General features: G+C 39.1%; 2 long non-coding RNA genes across 2 annotated transcripts in view; both read left to right on the plus strand.

Annotated features, from left to right (window-relative positions):
• The first annotated feature begins 2,248 nt into the window (after nucleotides 1-2,248).
• The window catches only part of LOC123574006 (uncharacterized), a 127,446-nt gene continuing 102,702 nt past the window's right edge, over nucleotides 2,249-26,992 (plus strand). Inside the window, exons 1-2 of the long non-coding RNA XR_010587502.2 lie at nucleotides 2,249-3,710; nucleotides 3,802-3,888. This is a non-coding gene — a long non-coding RNA (uncharacterized lncRNA). The remainder of the gene's footprint in view (nucleotides 3,711-3,801; nucleotides 3,889-26,992) is intronic.
• Nucleotides 6,374-9,275, plus strand: LOC135971329 (uncharacterized). Its single transcript, XR_010587501.1, has 2 exons — nucleotides 6,374-7,253; nucleotides 7,586-9,275. It is a non-coding gene; the product is annotated as an uncharacterized lncRNA (long non-coding RNA).

The following is a 26,992-nucleotide window of genomic DNA, read 5'->3' on the forward strand; positions in this document are numbered from 1 at the left end:
TCTTTCTAGTGAACACCATGAAAGAGCTACCTGTTGGCACCTGCTACCTCGACTCCCTGAACTTCCCTATTGCTTCTCTAGACTTCTCTTTGTTTCTGTAAGTGATTCAATATCCTTTAACAAGCCCATTTCTTTTGTAGGTTAACTGATGCTATTGACTGGATAGTGTTCCTTCAAAATACGTATGTTGAAGCTCTAACCCCCTAGTGTGGTGGTATTTGGAGTTAGGGACCTTGGGAGGTAATTAGGTTTAGATGAGGTCATGAGGTTTGGACCTTCATAATGGAATTAGTGCCCTTACAAGAAGAGACACCCGAAAACTTATTGGTTTCTCTCTGCCATGTAAAGACACAGTGAGAAGGTGGCCACTACAAGCTGAAGAGAGCCCTCACCAGAAACCAATTATGCTGGTACCCTTATCTCAGACTTCCAGCCAATGAGAAAATAAATTGCTGTTGTTTAAGGCACCCAGTCTTTGGTATTTTGTGATGGCAGCCTGGGCTGGCTGGTACAGATGGGTAGTTTCCATTGCTTCCCACAAAGGAATCTGACTACTATACAAAATGACGAATGAGACGGCATATTTTACCTTGCAGTACCTTGGCTCTGAGATGGGGAAGAAAGAAGGACAAAGGTTAAACCAGAAAATTTAGTGACTTGCTATCATCTCTAGATAGGAAAAGTTTGGTGAATAAGGAAGAGATTGAAACTATTTCATAGTGTGTGATTTTGGAATTATTTATGGGTTATACTTATTCTTACTTTTCTGTGTCTTGTTTGCATATTCCTCATTCCTAACTTAATCATGATTTAGCTCTTACATGGTGAATAAACCAGTGGAGACTTAGAAAATTAATTGGCCCAGGATACCTTTTTCTTTAGGCTGCAGAGCTGGTGAAATGAAAGCATATCCCCAGGAAGTGGTCTGTCAGGAAGAAAAGCTGCACTAAAATGGGCATCTAAATTTTTCCTTCCTACTTGTTTGCTTTGGTCTTAAAGAATGTTTGAAATTCCTGCTGCCGGAATTTGTTCCTTGGCTCACAGTCACCTCTTCTAATATAGGTTCGTCTTTTATTTTTAGAGCTTTGTTTTGATCTATATGTCTCTTAGTTCTCAGAGAATTGCATCCCATGAAATGATTCAGTTCTGAGAAATCAAGCCAGGTAAAGATGAAATGTAAGGCTTTACCAGCTCTATAATACTTTTCATCTGCTTTTAAAGATATACACCCTCCCACTAGGGTTTCTTGGCATCATCTATATGTTTTCCTATTAGTTACAGACATTTTGAGCTTTCATGGTATCCTAGCGATCACCCCTCTTGTCTTACAGATGAGGAAATAGATGTCTAGAGAGGTAACTGGCTTGTCAATAATTATGTAGTTAATTTGTGACTAAGTAGGGACTTGAAACCAGTTTTTCAGATTTCTAGTTCAGCTTTTGTTCTACTTCCACAAACTGCCAACTAATTTACCAAGCCAAGAGAATAAAAGCCATTCTCATTCATCTCAAACTAAAGAAAAATATGGAAAAGAAGAAATAGAGTTTTCAAAGTATTGAGTTTCACTGAGCAAAAGGGGAAGATTTGGAGCCATGTGGAGGAAAGAGGCAGAGAGGTAATGCTTTTTGGAAGTACTGTTTTTAAGCTTACTGCCAGATTGCTTTATTCCCTGGGCATGTGCCTGCATGTTTATTTCATGGGTTAAATGATCCCTTTAAGGTGAATGAAACACTGTCTCATTTCCTTGCAAACCAAAATTTAAATAAAATAATTTTTTCCCTTGGGAGTTTGTCACATTAAATCCGCTCGGTTTAAGCATCTGTGTTGAAAACAGTCTAAGGGGAACTAGAACTTCATCTTATTTCTCTAATTGGTGTCTGTGCCTTCTTGCCTTTGGAGAAGCGAACATTGTCTGGGCATCATGCTCATGTTTCAGCTCTAGAGTGAATGTCCACGGTCTGCTTGATACCTCTTTTTCTTCCTGGGCAACCACTCCCTAGGTCAGGATGGTCTGGTTTCACTATGGGCCAGCTGTTCCGGGATTATTTTTTCAGGGTTGGAAACCACAATTTTGGACTCTGAGCCTGAGAATAAAAATGTAGAGGAAAAGGTCAAATAATATTTTGTGGGATTATCTGCATTCTATTTGAAAACCAAGGAAGTCTATCTTCAGTGTTTTTTAGTACCCCTATTCTAAACATATTGCTCTAAACAACATATGATGAAAAATCATAAATATTAAGTGAAAACACACATTCCTCTTCTTTCCTCTAGGCAACAAAAGCAAATATCGAAAAGGAGTAGAACAGTTGGAATTTATAATCTTCCTTCTGAACTAAGAGGTACTTCTTCATAACCCTAAGGGGCTTGGGTTCTGGGCCTGGGCTCCCAAATCCCTCTGTGTGTAAATAAAAAACAATGCTTAAAGCAGATATTTCAGTGAGGAAAACAACTTTGGAGCCATCCTTACCATAATGGGCTGCTGGAGTTGAGTAATTAGTAGCTATAGCATTTAGGGCAGGGTTTTAGGAAGTTAGTCTCTGTAGTTGAAAACTTTTGCCGTGTCATAAGAATTTGTGTCGTAAGAATATTCAGTGAATTTTTGGAAACAAACAAAAGGAAAGTAATAACCATCAAGCTCAATGATTGAAATTGGTTGTATTTTGTGAAGTTGTTCATTTTTTTCTCCTTGTATTTAGATTATATTTACAAAGCTTTGAGTCCTAAATTCCCATGATTTTTAATAAATGTCAATAATATAAGCAAACATTTAAAAATTAATAATTGTATCTTCTCAATATGATATATATTTTTGCATAATAGTTTCTAATTCTTTTCATGCATATAGATTTTATAGTATTTATAATCAAAATATTATATATTATGTTTTTTTATGTAACATTGTCTTGACATTAAAATTATCCATGTTTTTAGTCTTATTAACAATTGCTTCTTTAAATGACTGATTAATATTTCATAGTATCTATCCCAATTTGCTGACTGCTACTGGCAACTTAGCCTTCAACTTATTAAAGTATATTATAAAAATATAAATGTATATCATAAATAACATTGTATTGACATCTTAACATATATAACTTTTTATTTTATTATTCAGTCGAATTACTTTTTCATGAATAAATTCTCAGAAAAGTTATAATGGTTAAGATTACGAACATCTTTATGGTTCCTGCTATTTATTGACATATGCTTTCTAAAGTGTATATGGTATGACTGTATAACGTTCTCTGCAATTTTATGTATATTTGGTATTACCATTTATTTGCTTTAATTGTGTTTCTTTGATTATTAGGGGGATACGCGTTTTTCTTTGTGGATTTTGTTTTATTGTTTGTGCTGGTTGTATTTATTTGCATGTGAATTCTGTGCTGTCATTTGGATCTCTGATACACCCAAACTTCATGTTGAAATTGTGGGGGCGCTTGGGTCGTGGGGGCGGATCCCTCATGAATAGATTAGTGCCCTTCCTGATGTAGGGAGGGAGTTTGTGAGTTCTCCCTCTATTAGTTCCTGAAAGAACTGGTTGTTAAAGGGTCTGACACCTTCCTTCTCCCTTTCAGGCTTCCTCTCTTGCCATGTGATACTGCACACACTGGCTTCTCTTCTCCTTCCACCATGAGTGGAAGCAGCCTGATGCCCTCATCAGAAGCAGATGCTGGTGCCATGCTTCCTGTACAGCCTGCAGAACCGTAAGCCAAATAAACCTCTTTTCTTTATAAAGCATCCAGCCTCAACATAAGATGAACTAACTTGTTTAATCTGTTTTATCATTTCTGTAAGGAACAGTACACTTTGACTACTGGATAACTGGACTACCTATGCCAAAGTAATCTTCAGAACAGGAACATTAGAACGTTTTTTTCTCAGGTGAGATTTATATGAAACCATCTCACTACATTTTACATTTAGCTGATGTAACTATTAAATTTGTATAATAAAGAAATTATCCTTCTTCTTGCTGTGCCCTCACATGGCAGAGGGAGAGAGAGACCACAGGCTCCCTTGTCTCTTATTATAAAGGTACTAATTCCATCATGACAGCCCAACCCTCATGCCCTTATCTAAACTGAATTACCTTCCAGAGGCCCCATCTCTAGACACCATGGCACTGGGGCTTCAACATAGGAATTTTGGGAGGGACACAAACATTTAGTCCTTAACACTCCCCTTCTCCCTCAGGCCACTTCAGTTTACCCAAGTACACAGCCTCCTAATTAAGGGGAACTTGGTGATTCTTAAAGACAGGGGTAAATTTTCACGAACATCTGATCAAGCCTTTTTTTTTTTTTTTTTTTTTTTTTTGAGATGTAGTTTCACTCTTGTTGCCCAGCGTGGAGTGCAATGGTGCAATCTCGGCTCACTGCAACCTCCACCTCCCAGGTTCAAACAATTATCCTGCCTCAACCTCCCAAGTGGCTGGGATTACAGACATGCGCCACCATGCCTGGCTAATTTTTTCATACTTTTAGTAGAGATGGGATTTCACCATGTTGATCAAGCTTTTACACATTGAATTAATAGGTATAGAACACAATGAAACAAACCAAGAAAGAACAAGTGGAAAGAAAGTAGTTAGAGCACTTAATGTCAAGTTAAATCAATCACTAAGCATAATTTGTCGTGTGGGTATTGATGATGGCATGTGGTGTGTGTTGAGATTTAAGAATGTATTTCACAGTGACATGGATGGAGCTGGAAACCATTATCCTTAGCAAACTCACACAGGAGCAGAAAACCAAGTATTGCATGTTCTCACTTATAAATGGGAGCAAAATGATGAGAACATATGGACACATAGAGGGCAACAATATATACTGGGGCCTTTTGGAGGGTGCTGGGTGGGAGGCAGGAAAGGATCAGGAAAAATAATTAATGGGTTCTAGACTTAATACCTGGGTGATGAAATAATCTGTACAACAAAACCCCATGATACAAGTTTACCTATGAAGAAACCTGTATATGTACCCCTGCACTTAAAGTTAAAAAAACAAAACAAAACAAAAAAAACCTATTTAAATGATAGGAAGGCTGTTCTTTATGTCTTACAACTCGCACATTTACCAAAGAGGAAGGTCCCAGTACTGCAGGGATCTTAGCAGTACTGGGGGCTGTTCTTTATGTCTTACAACTCGCACATTTACCAAAGAGGAAGGTCCCAGTACTGCAGGGATCTTAGCAGTACTGGGACCTACCTCTTTGGTACTTTCCCCTGGGCCCCCTTCATTTCACTCCCTACCCACACTCCTTGTCCCGAGCTCCCACTTATCAAATGGCATCAGGCTTGTTACTCATTTGACTATTTTCTCTTGTGAGTCAGGAATGATTCAATATCCTGGCAAGGGTTAGGAAGGCTAGTCTTTTTAAAGAGCTATCTTATAGGTAAATACATACGTGATAACTTGTGTGTTTGCAAACACTTTTAAGTATGTTTTGCACTAATTCTTAAGGTTGAAGAGATATCTTAGGATTAAAAAAAATGTATTAGTTGATTATTTAAAACATGTAGTTTGTAAAGTCTGAATAACTCTTATTTTTACATGGTAAAAAGTGTAAATTACAAAAAGGTATACAATGAAAAATGAATTTCCTTCTCATGTCACATCCCTAGTTCTCGCTGTCTCCCTTCAGAGGCAGCCACTACTAATGACTTCCAGAAACATTCTCTACATAATCAAACTTCAATATTGTTTATATAGCAACCTTTAAGAAAACTCAATTAGGTACATACTATATACATCTTGGTTATTATTATTTTTAACTTAACCATGTTTTGTTTCTTAGAAATTGTTCTATATCAGCACAAATAGCTTTATCCTATTCTTTTAAATGGCCCTATCATGAGGATATGACTTAATTTATTAAAGTAGTCCTCTAATAATAGGTATTTAGGTTATTTCTAGTCCTTTAAAAAGCAAACCCCACTGCATGAAAAGCCTTATATATACATATTTGTGCATTTTTGTGGTTTTGTAAGTGTATTTGCTGTATATCTATAGGTTAAATAACAGCATGAAGAGAAATATGATCTTGTAGTGGTTAAAAGCATGATTATTTTGGGTTTGACTGTCTACTACCAGCCTACCACTTATTAGCCATATAACCTAGGACAGGTTACTTAACTTTCTGTACCTCAGTTTTCTCATCTGCAAAATGGGTATAAATAATAGTATATACCTTGAAGAGATGTTATGGGCATTAAAGGACCTAACAGAAGTACATCATTCTGATATCCACATGTAATACATTCTGCATAAATTATCTTACTAGGATACTTTCCTGGAAAACAGGACTTTCTCTTTTAAAAATATTAATGCTATCATTGCACGATAACTTTTTCTTCTTGAACCTTGACAAAGATCTCACTACTACGCTTATTACAAGTACTGATATAATTCATGCTCATTTTGGCTCGAAGGGGATGGCTTGGCAGGGCAAACTGAGAGTAAACTTCCTGACCATAGGTATAAAAGTGAAAGTCTGAATTTAGTCTTATTTGTTTTTGAACATTAGATTAAAGGTCATCATTTTGGACCTCAGTGTCCTTATCTGTTACATGCAGGGATTAGATTAGATGATCCCTAAGGTATCTTCCAGTTCCAACAACTATGTCTGTGCTTATTCCATTCTCAAAATGAGATATGATTTACGTGGCTTAGACAATTGTGGGGGATAAGTTTAAATCCTGACTCATCTAACTGTGACTTTGCACATGTTGTTCCCTCTGTGTGGAATGACCTTCCCCCTTGTCAGGTTGTTGAGCTGGGCTCTGATTCACCCTAGGAGACTCAGCTCTGGGTGGGCCCTCTCTTTAAAGCCTTCCCCAAGTGTCCCAGCTGAGCTAGGCACAATTTCTCCTTGAGCTCTCTTAGCCCCTGCATTATGGTAGGATAAGAGTCTGAAGCCTTAACTGATAACTTCTCTATGTTATCAGCTTTGGTATTGTATTTTTGATGCACAAAGAAGAGATGGCACTTTCTTTTCTTGGATTGTAAGTTTCAAAAGTCTGGGTCCTGTAGGGAATCAAAAGGCCTATGCGCCTAGATAAAATGATGACTGGGATAAACCACCCCCAGTAAAGGTTCCATGCTCCAGAGGACAGAAGGTTCTTCAGACAGAAGTAAGCAAAGGTTGAGCTGACACTGTGGATCCCTGACAAAGGAGTGAGACTCTCTGCCCTGTGCTTTCCCCAAGCTCAGCACAGGGAGAAGGAGAGTGACAGAGCTTGCCAAGAGGTATGTGGAATCTGAGCACAGAGGGAATCCAGGTTTTCTTTCCTGTGTAGGGCCCAGGGAGGTAAGAGCCCAGAGTAGAAATGGCTGCACAGGGCATCCAGGTGGACAGACCTGAGGGAGCTTGTGAAGTCCCATAGAGCTCAGCATGGCATGGGATCAGAGAATGATATTCCTGTGGTCAGGAGGAGCACGGAAGTGGGAAAGGGAAGAGGATAATCTTGCTGAGTTTCCTGAGGCCCAGTGTGGTGTGAGAGAACAGAATGATCCCATGTACCTTAAAGGGGCAAGGGAGTTTGTTAACAGAGAGCTGGGCCCCAGTGTACTTTTGATAGGGAACATGAACAGAATCAGCAGTGACCTGCAGAGACTGACTACTGAAGACCAGATGGAGGACAGCTCAGCAAATAAACAGATGCTCACCCACTCCCAGCCTGCTTCAGAGAGGTGGAGGGATCCCAGATCAGCAGATGAAGTCTCTACAGCCTGGAGAAACTGAACTCTTTCTACAGCCTGGAGAAACGGAACTCCATCGTTAAAGTTAAGATACCTTGTTAGAATTCTTAAAAATTTAAGTAAAGATGTCTAGCCCTTCTAAAACTTCTCTATTGTAAATGATTTCTTGTCTGAGTCTCTGGATTGCAAGCTCTTTGAGGAAAGGCACAAAGTCTTTATTTATTTATTTATTTTTTGAAGCAGAGTCTCGCTCTGTCACCCAGACTGGAGTGCAGTGGCGTGATTGCCTCACTGCAACCTCCACCTCCTGGGTTCAAGCGATTCTCCTGCCTCAGCCTCCCAAGTAGCTGGAACTACAGGCACACGCCACCATGCCTGGCTAATTTTTGTGTCTTTAGTAGAGATGGGGTTTCACCATGTTGGTCAGGCTGGTCTCAAACTCTTGACCTCATGATCCACCCGCCTTGGCCTCCCAAAGTGCTGGGATTACAGGCGTGAACCACCGCGCCCCACCCTTATTTTCTTTTTTATTTGTTCCTTTACCTTGCAAGTGCTGACACAGAGGAGGCCTGCAGTAAGCTTTTTAAATGAGTAAATGGACATTTATTCGTTGGCTGTTGTGTGCTACAACTTATGCTTTCACAGCCCTATGGACTAGGCATGATTATCTCCATTTTGCAGCTGAGGAAAAGCAGGGCACAAGGAACTCACATAACCCATTCATGAGCAGCAGAAGGCAGATCTCTCATTAATTCACACTCTAGGTCCTCTGACACCAGACTGCCTTCCCGGGTGAAAATGAAGATTTTTCTCTTACTGTCTAAACTATGGAATAAGAAGGAAAATTCATTTTTACTTATTTTAGTAAATTTATACACGTATCTTGCTTTACTGCTTCCAAAATGAAAAGCAGAGTGTTCTCTACTCATTTTACTTTTATTATTAGTTATACATTTTTTTTTAAGTACCTAGTCCAGTATGATCATGATCCCACAAGTATAATAAAGGTATGGACAAATCTTCTTTGTAATTCTGCCTGGATTATTTATAAAAGAAATATATTCTCAGGAGGGAGAAAGAGCTTTTTGAAAAAGAAATACATGCTCTTTGTAGAAAAAAATTAAAATCAGAAAAAGGCAAGAAAGAAATTAGAATTTCACTCCCTAGAAATACCCACTGTTAGCTTTCAGGTATTCGCCCTAATTTTAGAAACATTAAAATTCACCCTGATTGTAGAAACATTAAATTAGAAATATTTAGAAACAATTGGTGTCAATACTTTGTCTATGTGCCGTTATTTCACTCAGTGTTCTCCATAGCGTAGGGTATTTGGCTTTCATGAAATCAAGAGCCATCTGTTTAGATTGTAGCACTCAGTGGGAGAAGTTATTGAAGTTAGGTTTAAACAGGTAAATTGAGATACTCAATATGCAAATTATTGCTTTATATGCTCTTCCAGAAAACTTGTAAAGATTCAAGGGAAGTAAAAATGTTCATATAATGCAGCAAGACTGTTATGACTACAATAAACTTTAAATGCCATTTGAGATACCAAAAAGAGAATAAAAATACTCTGAAGCAGGGTTTATGATGGTTTAATAATCCTAGAGAGAGGAGGGACCTTGTGTTCTGGAGGGATCTGACCACCTGGCCTCAGTGTATCATCCATACCCATAGTCAGGGTTTTATCACTTCATCTGTTGTCTTGAACCAAAGAGAGAGAAGTTAGCAAGTCAGCCATGAGGCAGCAACATCCTCCCTCCCTTTCCCAGAAGTGGTGACGCACTGGGCTAAAACACGGAGTAAAAGTTTACTGCTAGATTTACATTTCAAACTTTCTAGAAAATTAACATGTCTATTTTAGGCCAATTAAAGAAGAAAGGCACCTACCACCAGGGCATTAGAATTTTCTCAATGTAAATGGAAACTACTGTAGAATTGTTTTGGCTTGTTTCCATGGTGTTTAAGAAAGTAGGAGGTCTGGAGGGCACCATAAATTGACTTGATGTTTTTAGATTTTTGACATGTAGGGACTAATCTCATTTCCCTGTCAGTGTGCCCTGTCAGCTGCTGCAGATGAAAATACGATTAGCCCTTCCCTTTAATTGGCCATGCAATAAACCCATCATCTCAATACCATGGTGTGGTGGTTCGGAGCACAGACTTGGAGCCAGACTACTTGCATTTGAATCCTGATTCTGCTGTTTACAAGACTTTTGGCAAGCTACTAAAGATGTTGCCTTATGTTTCTATTGCAGGGGTGTTTAAAAATAAGGATTAAATGAGTTAAAATGTGTAAAGCACTTAGAACAATGCCTGGTGCATAGTAAGAACTATACAAGTGTTAAATAAAACATTATAATTAGGCTTCCTATGATTGCTGGTGAACCAGAGGTAAAACAACTGATCAGGAGTGGGCTAATGACATATGGCTGACTTGGAAATCTTATAATAATAATAATAAAAAAGTTCCAATATTGTTATGGCAGAGTAGGTGGGTGTTTACAAGAAAAAAAGGAAGATTAGGGCTGAACACGGCAGGGATCTTGAAACCTGTGGGTTCCTTTAGTAGGCAAGGTATGTTGGGGCTGGCCAGGAGGATGAATGTGGGAAACTGCGTTATTTTAGGAACAGGATAAATATTCAAAGAGAGATTGGGATTCTTCAGATTGCTTACCTAGATTGTGGAGTGGGTTAGTAGAGATAAAAGGAGCCTGGGGAATAGATAGGAGATATCCAGAGTTACTCCTTCTTGTTAGGCTTTTGGATAAATCAGATCGTATTTTAATCTTCAATTCACTGATTCTATCAGTTATCATTTGTTGCTTGCAAGCACCAGAATCCACTTCTGGCTAATTGGATCAGAGAAATAATTTATTGGAAGTGGGGAAACTTAACCAAAAGAAACGCAAGGAAAGAGACTTAGACTAGGAAGTAAAGGCCACTGGGAGGCTGGGAAGCAGGGACTGCCGAATGGTCACTTCAGGGCCAGTTAGCCCTGTCCCTCTGCTCAAAGGTCATATTCCAGGGAGAGGAATCTGCATGGCCTAGCTTGGGTCAGATCTCCAGCCCTTGGCTAGAGGAGGGCAGGGTACACATGAATGTACCTGAAGCGGGTAGTCCTCCAAAGCAAAATCAGAGTGCTATTCCCAGAAGAAGGAAGAAAGGAAGCAGAGTGGACAAAAACAGCTAATGTCCATGCTCACTACGGTATATGGCTTCAAGCAACCGGTGAGGAAGACAAAGGTATAAAGCAATAGGAAGGCCCTGAAGTCTTTGACTTTGAATCTTTCTATACCATTCCAGCTACCTTCTCCTCTAACCTTGAAGCTAGATGCCTGAGCCTGTTGTTAACCAGGAGGAATCCTACTGCTCTGATGAAGTCATCTCCTGATTCTAACACAATCTGATTGAAAGAAAACAGCTTAAAACACCATGGATTTTTATCAAAATGCTATTTATTCTTTCATTAGGTACTTGTTGAATGTCTACTGTCTATCAATTAAAAAACAAAAGAAAACAAAATCTATCCTCTTCCTGTCAGAAATTCTACCAGCCGGGGAAGCAAGACAGACACATAAGCAAATAAATTACATGATTACAACACAGTGTGAAGAATACTATAATAGAGGAACAAAAACGAACTGCCTGAGGACTCAGTGGAGGTGGCATTTGAACTAGTTCTTGAGAAACAAATGAGCACTTATAATTTTAAATTGAGACATTTATTATAAAAGCAAATTTGTGACCCCAAATTATAAACATTATTTGCACTGCTGTCAGCAGCAATGATTTAATCCACTGGCAGCATACATATTGTTCAGTTTTAGAGGGCTAAGAACTGAGGTTGTAAATAATACCTTGAAAGTCAAAAAATGAGGAACAAATAAACTGTCACATTCCTAAATTACAACAATTTTTAAACAATGCCCTGTTTGCAATCATCGTAGTTTCATGAGCTTAACTAGATGTGAAATGTGCTAGGTCCCTCCAGGACTTCTCAAGCCCATCAGCAGCTGTCACTCATGGGCTTGAGCAGCTTGAAGGTCAGATGTGCTCCTGGATCGGGCAAGAGTCTTGAGTCAGCTACTGACTTTTTAGTGTAGTGGCTACTTACATAATTAAGATCCATATCTTGTCCAGAACTCATTTACAGTGTGTCTTTGTGTTGGCAATGTCTCTGGATTTCAAAGTTTTCTAGAAATCATAAAATGAGAGTAAGGAATATAGTGGTGCCATCATTCCTCTGTATCCACAAGGGATTGATTCCAGGACCTCCCTGAAAGATACCAAAATCCATGAATGCTCAACTCTCTAATACAAAACAGCGTAGTATTTATATATGACCTATGTACAGTTTTTCCCATATATTTTAAATAATCTCTAAACTGCTTATAATTTCTAATAAAATGTAAATACTATTTAAATATTTGTCATACTGTGTTTTTAAATTTATATTTTAAAAACTGTTGTATTGTTGGTTTTTATTTTATTTTATTTTTTAATCTTTTAGATCTGTAGTTGGATGAATCCTAGGATGCGGAACCTGCAAATGGAGGGCCCATTGTAATAAATAACTCAGAATTAGTTTGAATAAGAAGTAGCTCATCACAAAGTAGGATGGTGAATCCTCAACAATTAGCAGATTATTCTCAATCTGCAACAACATTGTCAGAATTTCTTGTAATAAGAGTATGTTTTCCTGTGGCAAATGGGTATTTCTAAAACGTTGGGAAGTATTTTTTCTCTTGGTATAAATCTTTACCAGGTTGCATTGCATGTATCTCTATAAACTACCTCAGATCACTTTTTAGACCAAAGTAGGAAAGCAAAGAGGAAATGAATGAATTTTTAAAAGCTCTAAAAATATATTTAAATAATTGCATTATGAAGTTTGAGTTAATAAAAACTGTCCAAAGCCCTAAAAAACGGTTCCTTTGACACCATTCTTTTGGTCCAGATGGACTGAGAGTTAGATGTCCTGAGCTTTTCCTCAGCTCTATCTGCCTGCGTAAACCTGGGTAAAATACGGGATAACCCCAGTAAATTAGTTAGTTGACTTTTGAGATCACTTCTACATGAGATGGTTAGCTCTACCCTTCTAATATGCCTTCAAATTTGTTATCAATTTACTTCAAGTAGTATCAAGTTACTACTACTTAAAATAAATTAATAAAATATGTATCTGTGAGATATTAGTTCAGGCATATTTGGTTGAGGTCTACTTTTTATTTTAGTAAACATTCCTACTACCTGTTTTGGTTAAAACCTCTCTGAAACAAAATATAGTTTAAAGGGCATGCAGACAAAAGAAGCAACTCTAAAAGTTGTTGGTAGACAGGGATAGATTCTAGATTACCCAGATATTTACCACTTGTAGGAACTTAGAACAACTTGCTCAATAGTTACATGACTTGCTTTCATATAACTCTGATATTAGGCAGTATTCCGTAAGTGTTGGTGGGGAGAAATCTTCTAGCATAACATTTTGATAGATTCAGTTTATGCATTGGGTTATTTCATCATCAGAGGTCTCATTTATATTTTTTCCCAGAGTATATAATGGAGTCTATAACATAAGAGAGCTAAGAGTGTGTGTGCATTTATTTTTTACACATTCCACCTAAAACTTGAAAAACCAATCCTCTTAAAATTCAAACTTCAGTTAAATTTTTTTCCATTTTTTTAAGATTCTAATTTTTTTCAACTTTCTACTTTTCATAGATTGTTGTTCATTCTTGCTTATGAAGCTTTTCCCTATACCAGAAGTGCATAATAGAGAAAAGGCAGCGTCAGTGGAATGGAGGGAGACAGATAAATCACAGAAATCCAAATTGAGCCGAATGACCCCTGTAATACAATATGAAGATGAGTGTTCCAAATTATTTTTTTCTCTGGATGACAGACTAATAAGAAATCAATCAATTGCTCAATCAAACTCAATCAATGAGGATGAAGCAAAGCTCATCTGAGCGGTGATGGATGGTACTTGAGAGTGAATTAGTGACTGATTTGGCGGGATTTTAGAGGAGTAGAGCTAACAATGGCAAATCAGGTTAACTTTTATATATAGCTAACAGGATGTAGGCTGGGCAACAGCAACCTCTACCCAGCAACCTTCAACTGTGAAGCTGACCCAGATGCTGCTTCAGATCAGATAGATTGAAACAAGTTCATCTGAAATCATTCTTTCAGCCCTGTAATTTTTATAATCACATGTATCAAGCCAGGAAACCTACACTTAAGCGTCAGAATGCATCTGCATAGAGGCAAACAACTCCCAACAATGCTTCCATGACAATATGCTGTTGGTTGCTAATTGGGAAAAACACAAGTAATAATTACAAGGCATTCTGCTGCTTGCTGGAGGGCACCTAAGTGGTTACAATGCTCAGCTCTATACAGCAACCACCTTGGTTAAACATCTTTGACAGGTGGTGTTGGTAATGCATACTTACTTGTTGTTTTAGTTGTGTAATATTTGTGCACACGCTCAAGAAATAAAGCCAGGTTACAAATGATCCATTAATATGACTGCAACTGGGACCTCATCACTCCCTCCAGAGACAAATTACCCCTCATGTCAGTTAACCCTTGATGCCCATCTAAGCCACCGCCCTTTCTCTATGTCCACTCCAGGCCATAGCTGCCAGTGTATTCTTTTTCCCAGATCTTGACAATCAACAGCTCAGCAAGTTGGTTGCCAAATAGAAGGGGAACATTTTATATTTGCATACTGAAAGGATGGCAGACCCAGGCTTTAGCAGACCTAAGTAAGGAGAGCTAAGACAAAGGGAGAATGTGTGGCTCACAATTCTCTCAGCCTGTGAAGCCCAGGATTCCTACCTGGATCCTATAGCTTGGATTGGTCTGCTCCACCGGATGAAGATATTAGTGTTGCAAATCCATTAGGGATTTATTCACTCTAGAAAGTTTTTATACATTGGAAAATATAATGTAGGGTGTTTCATTTTTCTAGAGTATCCATTTTCCTTTTGTTTCAGTACATCAGGAAGCACTGCCCAATACTTACCAGTCTGTCTTTAGTGTTAGGTTTCTGATGTATTGTCCCTCCCCATGATTCTTTTCCCTGACAAACAGGGACAGACACTGGATTTTGAATGCTCCTGCTTGGGCAGGCATCCCTTCCTGGATCACAGCCTGGCCTGGCCTTGTTGTGCAGCAGGCTGATGGGGTTGCTGGGATACCCAGGGGTGACTCTGACAGTGCTCTGGTGGATTGAGGTGATTAGTTACAGCCAACTGCTTGTTTTCAGGGATTTATTCCATTTTCCTACTTTGCCAACATCATCTAATTGGGGATCAGATGCTTTCAGTCAGCATCCTTTGCAGTGCAAGGAGCTCCAAAAATCTTTTTTTTAGCTCCGGGAATATAATGCCCAGGCCTGAATAAATAAATTTCCCCTATTCGCACTGAAGGAAGTGTATGACTTTTAAAGCAGTAGGTGAACACATAGGTGCTTTTCTTTTAAAAAGAGAATGCAACACTGTTTTGTAACAGTGGGGGAAGTAGGAATGAATATATATTTTAAGGATTATAAACCAGTCCATAGTCTTCTGGAGGTGATTTTGTTATATTTATCAATGTTTAAAATGCACATACTCTTGAGGGAGGAATTTTACTTTTTTTTTTTTTTTGAGATGGAGTCTCACTCTGTAGCCTAGGCTGGAGTGCAGTGGCGTGATCTTGGCTCACTGCAAGCTCCGCCTCCTGGGTTCACACTATTCTCCTGCCTCAGCCGCCCGAGTAGCTGGGGCTACAGGCGCCCGCCACCACGCCCGGCTAATTTTTTTTGTGTTTTTAGTAGAGACAGGGTTTCACCTTGTTCTCTAGGATGGTCTCCATCTCCTGACCTCGTGATCCGCCTGCCTCAGCCTCCCAAAGTGCTGGGATTACAGGCGTGAACAATTGCGCCCGGCCGGGAGGAATTTTACTTTTAAGAATGTATCCTAAAAGTATACTAGCATATGTGTTCAAGGAAGATGTACAAGGATATTTGTATAGTATTGTTTACAAAGCAAAAGATTTAAAATAATTTAACAAAAGGTCCACTTAATAGAGGACTAGTTAAGTAAATTATCATATATCCATACAATAGATTATTTTAATTATTGTTAAAAGAATGAGGTGGGTCTAAATGTTCCAATATGGAAAATTTCTAAGATATACTAGTTAACAAAGAAGGGAAGACCAATACTGCCATATGTGTTTTAGAAGGGCTGTATGTATACATGTGTGTGTTTTTGGAGCATAGCCTTTCTTGACATACTATTACCAACAGTTGCCTCTGATGAAGGAAACTGGGAAATCAAGAGAGAAGGGTTGAAGGAGTCTTACTTTTCACTGTATGCTTTTTTATAAAGCTTAAAATTTTTCTCTTGTGCATATAATTATTCTTCAAGTAAGTAGGTAACTAAATAAATAATAATAAATAGAAGATATTGATTTTTCATCTTCTCATTCGTATTTCTTATTGCTTGCTTTCCACAGAAAGGATTCTCTGGACTTTAGAGTCAGACCTTTAGTTTCTCCCCCACTAATTAGCTGTGTGACGCTCTGCAAATTATTTGGTGGTAACCCAGTGTGCTAATCTTATTTTTTTTCTTCCCCCTGGTAAAAAAGATTAATAGTATCTCAAGAGTTATTGTGAAGGTTAAGTAAGGTCCCCAGCACGATGCCTAGGCCATAATCCTTAATCAAGCCTTGATGAAAGCTAATTCCCTTCCCCTTGCAAGGCTTCAGGTTGCTATGCTGGTGGGATACGTGTCTCTAGTACCTTATGGCAGCCAAAACTTGTTCCTTTGTCCTTCTTGGGAGCATGTCTTCCCCTTGCAGCTGACTGAAGGTTCTATGGCTTAGTAAGTTAAACAAACAAAAAGAGAGAAAAAGATACCACAAAGCAAATAAACAAAACCTCTACCAGTGTTGTGATTTAAAACAGTCTCTGAGCTGGTGTTAGAGCAGGTGGGGCCATTAGTTCCCACTGAGCTGGCAGCATCCTCCCCAGGGCTCCCCAGGCTAGCTTCACACTTCTTAGTTGCTGTGACCCTTAGGCCTCTCTGGGGTCCTCTTAGTTCTGGCAGCTGTTTAGCTCAGGGGGACCAAATAGCCATGGAGCTACGTAGAATCTTTTCCCCCAAGGTCTCCTGGGGCCTTTACTTTCTGGAAGAGGTTGAAGTTTTTTTTTTAAAGACTTTTTTTTTTATGTTTTGTTTTTAAAATGTATATAAAAAATCATGTCTGTGTTGGTGAGAAGAGGGTATTTTTAAAATAAAGTACCTTCTGAGGGAACTTCCGTGGAATGGAGTGTGTGTGTGTGTGTGCGCGCGCATGTTTCTTTTGGGAGATCAGCAGAGAACGGGAGGTAACTAAACTGTTTTGCTTTGGTCCCCCTGTGGTCTCATCTAGTTGCTGTAGTTGCACACACATTCGTGAATTTCAGATGCTGCTGAAGCTTGAGGCCATGGCCTCGAGTTCACAGAGGAGGACTGAGTTCTTCTGAGCTCTAGTGAGAGACCAGATGCCCATCCATTCTTCCCAGCTTTTGGAATATGTTCCTCTGTACAGGTTCCCAGGTGCATTTTGGTGAGGAGAGAGATGCCTGTGGGGAAGGTACATTACAGTACATTGTACCTGTTTCCATTATTACTTCTTGCACCACGCCGTCTGTCTGTAGCGTAGGGTTGGGGTGGAGGCTGCTGGCTCTGGAGACAGACAGACCTGGATTTGAAAGCCAGCCTTGCTCATTTTTATCTGGGTAATCTCAGGCATGTTACTGAATTTCTCTTTTTTTTTTTTTTTTTTTTTTTGAGACAGACCCTTGCTTTGTCACCCAGGCTGGAGTGCAGTGGCACGAGCTCGGCTCACTCCAACCTCTACCTGCCAGGTTCAAGTGATTCTCCTGCCTCAGTCTCCTGAGAAGCTGGGATTACAGTCATGCGCCACCACACCTGGCTAATTTTTTTTTGTAATTTTAGTGGAGACAGCGTTTCGCCATGTTGAGCTGGCAGGTCTTGAAATCCTGACCTCAGGTGATCCACCCACCTTGGCCTCCCAAAGTGCTGGGATTACAGACATGAGCCACTGTGCCTGGCCTTTTTTTTTTTTTTTTTTTTTTTTTGAGATAGGGTCTCACTGTGTCACCCAGGCTGGAGTGCAGTGGCACGATCAGGGCTCATTGTAGCTTTGCCCTCCCAGGCTCAAGTTATCCTCCCACCTCAGCTCCGTCAAGTAGCTGAGACTACAGGTATGCACCATCATGCCCAGCTAATTTTTATATTTTTAGTAGAGACAGGGTTTCACCATGTTGGTCAGGCTAGTCTCAAGCTCCTGGACTCGTGATCCTCCTGCCTCAGCCTTCCAAAGTGCTGCGATTACAGGCATGAGCCGTCGTACCTGGCCCTGAATCTCTTAAAGACATGATTTCTTCATGTGATACAGGAATAACAATGGCACCTGCCTCATGGGGCTGGTGTGCTCAGTACCCGGCACACAGTGAGCACTTAGTCAGGGACAGTACCAAATCAGACCCTGGCTGTCTCCATTTGATGGTGAGTTCTTGCAGGAAGGTCTTTCCCTTTATCATAACCTAAGTGCCCAGCACATGACCTAAGCACTTGATGAATAAATGAGTGACGAATGAATGAAATCCTCAAAGCAGAATCACACTGTGACTAATTTTGTGACATATCTACCATTCTCATTTGACTGACATTCTTTGAAGATCCCCTTTGACATCATTTCCTTCTTGTCTACTCCTTCTCTCCCTTAGAAAACTCTCCTGCATATATGTATTGCTTTATAAATTATCTTTCACAGGTACCTTATTATAACTTGCTTTCTGTTTTTTATTCTTTCAAAGAGATGCTCTTATCCTCAAGACCACTGGAAAATAAAAAGAAAGAAAAAAATTCTCAGGAATTTATGGCAGATTTTGTTAGTATTTCTTACTGCTTAAAATTTGACTAGGAAGTAGGAAATACATTTGTTCTTTCAGGATTTATGTATAAAATTCTCTTAAGTCTCCAACACGGCATTCAATATGCACCCTCAACTCTTCCCCTTCCAAACTTGAGTTAGGCTTATTTTAAGTTTTCATGTAGCTTCACCGTGTAGCTTCATGATACCCAAATTTAAGATAGGCCATTACTGAGTTGGTTTAAAATATACATGATAGCTTTCAAAGACTGAAAATTAACCCATCGTCTCTTTTGTATTTGACCTAGAAGATTACTATAACATACTGTCTCATAAAGGAGAATAATTTGAGGCCAACTTTCCTAATATTATGATGATAAAGGGAAGGCCCTGGAGCTTTTCTATTTCCTGAAGAAAACCTCTTAAATTCTACTTTTAAGAGATGATCAAACCAGGCTCTCATGCCACATTGGCAGCTTTAGAATCATAGAAAGAGCTGGCAGAGACCATAGTGTCACCCAGTCCAACCCTTCATTTTGGAGAGACACTGTGTAGCTTAACTAGGATCACAGAACTATTTAGTGGCAGAGTGGGGCCTAGAAGCCAGATCTCCTTAATCATTGTTCGGCGATTTTTCCAATTCACCCAGTGCCTTTTCTCCTACAGTCCAGATTTAGAAGTTTTATTGACACATATTCAGATATTGTTATTCTTAATTTTAAAAATTTAAAGATTGATGTGTGAAGATTGATATCATTGAGGAAATTCTATGGACAGTTCTGGGCGTTGTGTCACATTTCTCAAATTAAAAGAAAAAAAATGAGGGACCAAACTGATGTGTTTGGGATCATATTTGGCATGAGGATCAGCATTCGGTGACCCAATTCTTTATCTAGTTATGGAGACAAGTCTAGGGCATATATGAAATGGGTGAACAATATACAGCTGTTTTATTAAGTGATAGAGAACATGGTACAGAGAAAATGTTTACTGAGCAGTGCAGGAGGGAGAAAAGGCTAAATCTAGGTCCTGAAGAATGAGTACCGCTTTGTATGCATTTGGAGAATGCAGGGCATTCCACTAAGAGCCAGCAGCAGCTGTGAAGTAGTGAAGGGACAATGGGCGGGGCGGAGTGTGTCTTGCGTGTTCATGGGTGCCTGGCGAGGAAGCCAGTCTGACTGGAAAATAAACCCAGTTGGTAGGGTGCTGTAAGATTATGCAGGACCTTAAAAGTGGGGTAGAAGAGGTCAGACTTAGAGACCAGAGGGAGCTGCACCTTGCATTTTGAACTACAGCATGTCTTACCATAGGCCCATTTGATACTGTCACTTGGGCAGTATTTGGCAGTATGGGTTTGAAGGGTCTGGAAAACTACTTAGGAGACCCCTGAGTATCTAGGCAGGAGACAGTAAAATGAGAGAGGTGAGTAGAGACAGAAAAGAAGAAGAAACTATGAACATATTTCAAAGGGAAAATCACTAGGGTAATTGTTTAGATTTGGTAGATGGAGAGAAGAAACTATTCACAGTTGGGTCCTAGGCTTTTTGCCTGGCTGACCAAGCTCAAAGAAGTTGGTGTCCTGAACTCCATTCCCTGCAAAGTTTAGAGTTTGAGCTGATTGCTCTACTAGAACATACTCCTGATTGGCAATCTTCCTGTCCTCATGTTTCAGATTACAGAGCTGTTGTCTAAAGGCATGCCTTTTTTCCCTTAAGGAAAAACTATTTGTAAAGAAGTTAGTTGGTTCCTTGCACCTGCTGTCTGATTACTGACTTTGCCACTTAGTTATCTCGTTGTTAAATACACAGAAAAAGATCCCTGGAGCCCATTAGTCTCCACAGGTGGGAACATATTTAATCTTTGGGAGAAAACCAAATTACTTACCTAGAATGTTTGTTCTTTGACTAATAATGTAGTCATGTTGATCCACCCCTTATGCCCAGTGAATTTTCAAAGACTTGGCATTGAGAGAGTGGCATTAGAAATTGTTTAACTCGTATATATGACTAGGGGAGCCAGTTAGGGGACCTTGGTAATACTCACTAGGAGATTGATGAAATTTAAGAAGATTCTAGGGCACAGATGACTGCAAATCTTTTACAGTAGAGTGATCTTTTTTTTTTTTTTTTTTTTTTTCCTGGTCCAAGGGACATTTGATTCCATTACTGCCATATCTCCTTCTCTCAATATAGGCTGAAAATAAGATACACTTGGAAGAGAGCTGTGCTGCAAGCCTTTTTAATGCCAGCAAACATTTATGTAGTGAAATATTTAATACTCTCAGTGATCTTATGAGGTATATAAAATTATCATTCCCATTTTACTGATAAAGATATGGAGAAAAGTTGAGAGAGGTAAAGTGAGCTGAGTGTTGAACCCTAATTATTTGACTTTAAATCATGACTTTTCCTCACTCTACTTTGAAGAGCTTGGGCAAGAAGTCAGGCGCAGCAAACCTGCCAACTTGTTTACATGTTTTATTTTTAAATTATGTGACATTGGTTCTTTATGGTTTGGACTTGTGTATTACAACAAGCAATTCAGAGGCTTGTATATTACTCTCCATTGGTTATTAGCTCTTGTGAAGTAATTAGGCTACAATGTCTTCCTTGTAGTTATTTAAATTATCCAGCAAACCCAAATTCTTGTTTTGCTTCTATAATGTCCTGCTTGCCTTGAAAAAAATGAGTATTCCATTTCTCTTACTCTATTTAGCTGCCTGGAATGGTAACTTCTTGCTCTTTGGGACTTTGGCTCAAAGCCAACGTCATTGTGCAAGAAAAAGGTGAAGTGACTGGATTTAGGCTGTATCTTGTGTCAGCCATTTTTGCAAAGGCAGCATTTTGACCAAAATGCAGCCACGTGGCTCTAGGAAATGCTGGTTTGCAAATACACTTGAGAACACTTGTAAAAGTGTTCTAAGCTATGTCTAAAATGTGACATAGAGACACCCCTATTTCTATAAAAAATAAAACCAATTAGCCAGGTGCCTGTATTCCCAGCTACTTGGGAGGCTGAGGCAAGAGGATCCTTTGCATTCAAGCGTTCCAAGCTGCAGTGAGCTATTACTGTGCCATTAGACTCTAGCTTGGGCAATAGACAGAGACTCTGTCTCAAAAGAAAAAAAAAAAAAAAAAAAAAAAAAAAAAAAAGTCCTATTATATGGAAGGGTGATACATTCTCTAACCTATGGCAAATCATCATCAAAATTATTCCTCATTTTAAATTTGAAGAAGATATGCCAGGCACCAAAAATAAATTTCTGTTTCTTCTGAATGTGATAGAATCATTGCATTCCTTGACCAGAAGAAACCTTGGTTCTTTCTTCCTTGCCCCTATCTTCTTGACAAAGACCCACTTAAAACATCTTCAGAAAAGGCATAACAGTAAAAAAAAATCCTTAAAGAGAGCCCAACTTCTCCTTATTATTAATTCTCGTGTTTAGCAATTTAGATTGGTTTTAAATAACAAAAAAAGCAGTTGATGACAAGGTTGATCCAACTCCGTAACCATATTCCTGTTTGTTTTGGCCAAAATATAGCCAGTTGAATTGATTTTGTAGACATCAGCTATTCAGATGGAAGAAGATACCAGAATGGGTAATGTGGTACTCAGGTCTCAGTGAAAGACCTAACCTCATCATCAGTAACTTCATCCTTTACCTAATCTCAGTCATAGGAAGTGTGATTCAAGTAAACTTCCTCTGAAGCTCCCCTAAAAGGAGGTAGAAATAGCTTTTTGCCATTTACTGTGCAGGGAACTTCCATGTATACTGGAAGATAAGGACAAGAAACTTCGGATCTTTAGAATAAATCATCAGAGGCTCCTTTGCTGCTTAAGTCATTCAAATGACCTAAAATTGTTCATTAAATTAAATAATGCTTGTAAACAATTGAAGACAAAGCCCGACAGTCCTAAGGGCTTAGTAAAAGTTAACTATTATTCTTGTTTAGAGGGGCTGGTCCCAGAGCTTTAACATCAGCCCTCCACTGCCTCAATCCCTGCCATACAGAAAAGGACAAAGGAAAGTGATAGAACAAGACCCAGGGAATGGGAGGAGAGCAAAGCCATTGGCCTAACCATTCCTGCTGAACAACTGTCATTACTTTAGGGAAGAGGAATTCTTAGTCACTACCCAAACCTCTGTGTGATAGCTGCAATCTTGTTTCCATTTTGTTTAGCCATTTAGTAAGCTATTTCCCACCTTTCTACAGTTGACTGTATCATTCTCAAATCTTCTTGTTTGAGGGCCCAGTTTAAGACCCTGTTCCATTACCATCTGCAGTAGAAGTGTCTGACTCCAGATGGCCTCTACCATCTGAATGAAGGGCTAGTTTTGCTTGGGTCCAGCAGATCCCTAAAGTACTTGATCATATGAAATGAAGTGACAACCCCACACTAGTGATCTAAACAGGGCAGTGGCATTGTCTCTGTCAGAGCTGGTGAAAGATGCTACTCTTGGAAAAAATTCTCGCCAATAGACTCCTGTTGGCAGTCTTTTGCATTTATTCATGCATATGAGTCATAAAGATCATCAGAATTCTCCAGGGTCCTTTTAAAAAAATGTAATTTCCTTTGCACTGCCACCTGACATTTTGATTAAGTTTGACGTGGGACCCAGGAATATGTTTTAAAAGCTTTGTAGGTGATTCTAGGAGACTTTGATCTAAATAATTGAGCTTTTCCAAAGAACCGATTTATCCTGAGTGAATAGGGAAGCTCTTTGAGCTTTCATAGTTTGCTCACTATGAGCTTTGGAACTTTGGAGGGCTCTGATTTAGTTATAAGATTAGCCTTTTTGAATTAGTCGTGTCTACTGTGAAGTTCATGAGCCACACCCAGTTCTTAATTGGGATTTCAAGGTAGGGTGGGCTCAAACTCTTTTTTTTTTTTTTTTTAACTTTTACTTTAAGTTCAGGGGTACAAGTGCAGGTTTTTTACATAGGAAAACTTGTGTCATGGGGTTTGTTGTACAGATTATTTCATCACCTAGGTATTAAGCCTAGTTCCCATTAGTTATTTTTCTTGATCCTCTTCCTCCTCTCCTCCCCACTCTGAAGGTTGCAGTATGTTGTTCCCCTCTATATGTCCATGTATCCTTATCATTTAGCTCCTACTTACAAGTGACATGTGGTATTTGGTTTTCTTTTCCTGTGTTAGTTTGCTAAGGATAATGGCCTCCAGCTCCATCCATGTCCCTGCAAAGGGCATGGTCTCATTCTTTTTTATGGCTGCACAGTGTTCCATGGTATATATGTACCACATTTTGTTTATCCAGTCTATCATTGATGGGCATTTAGGTTGATTCCATATTTTTGCTATTGCAAATAGAGTTGCAATGAACATATGCATGCATGTGTCTTTATAATAGAATGATTTATATTCCTTTGGGTATATACTCAGTAATGGGATTGCTGGGCCGAGTGGTATTTCTGTTTTTAGGTCTTTAATGAATCACCACACTGTCTTCCATAATGGTTGAACTAATTTACACTCCCACCAACAGTGTGTAAGTATTCCTTTTTCTCTACAATGTCACCAGCATCTGTTATTTTTTGACTTTTTAATAATAGCCATTCTGACTGGTATGAGATGGTATCTCCTTGTGGTTTTGATTTGCATTTCTCTAATGATCAGTAATTTGAGCTTTTTTCATATAATTGTTGGGCACATGTATGTTTTCTTTTGAAAAGTGTCTGTTCATGTCCTTTGCCCACTTTTTAATGGGGTTTGTTTTTTTCTTGTAAATTTGTTTAAGTTCTTTATAGGTGCTAGATATTAGACCTTTGTCAGATGCATAGTTTGCAAATATTTTCTCCCATTCTGTAGGTTGTCTTTTTACTCTGTTGATAGTTTCTTTTGCTGTGCAGAAGCTCTTTAATTTAATTGGATCCCATTTGTCAATTTTTGTTTTTGTTGCAATTGCTTTTGGTATCTTTATCATGAAAGTTTTGCCTGTTCCTATGTCCTGAATGGTATTGCCTAGGTTGTCTTCTGGGATTTTCATAGTTTTTGGTTTTACATTGAAGTCTTTAATCCATCTTGAGTTAATTTTTGTATGTGGTGTAAGGAAGGGGTATGCATATGGCTAATCAGTTTTCCCAGTGCCATTTATTGGATAGGGAATCCTTTCACCATTGCTTATTTCTGTCAGGTTTGTCAAAATCAGATGGTTGTAGGTGTGTGGTCTTATTTCTGGGTTCTCTATTCTGCTCCATTGGTCTATGTAACTATTTTTGTACCAGTACCATGCTTTTTTGGTTACTGTAGCCCTGTAGTATAGTTTGAAGTCGGGTAGTGTGGTACCTCCAGTTTTGTTCCTTTTGCTTAGGATTGCCTTGGCTATTCCAGTTCTTTTTTGGTTCCATATGAATTTTTAATTTTTTTTCTTTTATATTTCTGTGAAGAATGGTCAATGGTAGTTTAACAGGAATAGTGTTGGATCTATAAATTGCTTTGGGCAGTATGGTCATTTTCATGATATTGATTTTCCCTATCCATGAGCATGGAATGTTTTGGCATTTGTTTCTTTCATCTCTGATTTGTTTGAGCAGTGGTTTGTAGTTCTTGTAGAGATCTTTCACCTCCCTAGAAAGCTATATTCCTAGGCATTTTATTCTTTTTGTGGCAATTGTGAATGGGACTTAGTTCCTGATTTGGCTCTTGGCCGGACTGTTGTTGGTGTATAGGAATGCTAGTGATTTTTGGACATTAATTTTGTATTCTGAGACTTTTCTGAGGTTATTTATCAGTTTAAGAAGATTTGGGGCTGAAACAATGGGGTTTTCTAGATACAGGATCATGTGTCTGCAAACAGGGAGAGTTTGACTTCCTCTCTTCCTGTTTGGATGCCCTTTATTTCTTTCTCTTGCCTGACTCCTCTGGCCAGGACTTCCAATATTATGTTGAATAAGAGTGGTGAGAGAGGGCATCTTTGTCTTGTGTCAGTTTTCAAGGGGAATGCTTCCAGCTTTTGCTTATTCAGTATGATATTGGCTGTGGGTTTGTCATATATGGCCCTTATTATTTTGAGGTATGTTCCTTCAGTACCTAGTTTATTGAAAGTTTTAAACATGAATGGATGTTGAACTTTATCAAAAGCTTTTTCTGCATCTATTAAGATAACTATGTAGTTTTTGTCTTTAGTTCTCTTTGTATGATGAATCACATTTATTGATTTGCATGTGTTAAAACAAACTTGCATCCCAAGGATGAAGCCTACTTGATCGTGGTTGATAAACTTTTTGATGTGCTGCTAGATTTGGTTTGCCAGTATTTTGTTGAGGATTTTTGCATTGATGTTCAACAATATTGGCCTGAAGTTTTCTTTTTTTGTTATATCTCTGCCAGGTTTTGGTATCAGGATGATAATGCTGGTCTCATAGAATGAGTTAGGAAGGAGTCCGTCCTCCTCAATTCTTTGGAATAATTTCAGTAGGAATGGTACCAGCTCTTCTTTGTATATCTGGTAGAACTCAGCTGTGACCCCTCCTGGTCCTGACCTGTTTTTGGTTGGTAGGCTATTTATGACTGCCTCAATTTCAGAATTCGTTATTGATCTGTTCAGGGATTCAGTTTCTTCCTGGTTCAGTGTTGGGAGGGTGCTCACGCTCTTCTTAAGTCATCTTCACTTTCTGAGCCCTGGGCTGGTGGAATGTGTGAGGGCTAGCAATGCCTGATTAGCTGATCTTCCCAGGTACACTGCTGCAGGTTTAGCCTCTTTCTTGCTACAGTACTGCACAGGCCTGCAAGTACATCAGTGGCCTTAGTCTTATTTTCCCGCATCAGGCTTCAGTCCTACCACACACAGGTTGTATTTGGTGTATTAGATGTGAGTGCTATGTGACTCTGTTGGAGCCTCTCCTTCCTTCCCCTGGCATACTAACTTCTGCCTCAGTTTACCAGCATAATGTTCCAGTTTTTCACTGGATCTGTGGTCTATCTTGAGCCTTAGCCCACTACTTTTAGCCCACTGACTCACTGCCTGGTTTTTGCCCCTTCTTGCCTGTGGCCTGCTCTCTGGACTCTCTACCACTGACTGTTCCTATAGCACATAGAGTGGAGTGTACTGTGTTGCCAACAGCCCGCTCTGGATTTAAACTGCCTAGGTTGGAAGGTGGCTTGTGCACTTTCTAGCTGAGTGGGCTTGGGCAAGTGACATAACCACTCCATAATTTCTTCATCTTATCTTCTTCATCTTTCTTACCTTAGTTTCTTCATCCGTAAGAAAAAGAAGTATAGTAATCCCTCAGTATCTGTTGGGGGTTGGTTCCAGGATCCCCCTTAGATACCAAAGTCTGAGGATGCTCAAGTCTTTTATATAAAATGATGTGGTATTTGCATATAGC

The sequence above is a fragment of the Macaca fascicularis genome, chromosome 6 (genome assembly GCF_037993035.2).
Source record: "Macaca fascicularis isolate 582-1 chromosome 6, T2T-MFA8v1.1".
Lineage (NCBI taxonomy): Eukaryota > Metazoa > Chordata > Mammalia > Primates > Cercopithecidae > Macaca > Macaca fascicularis.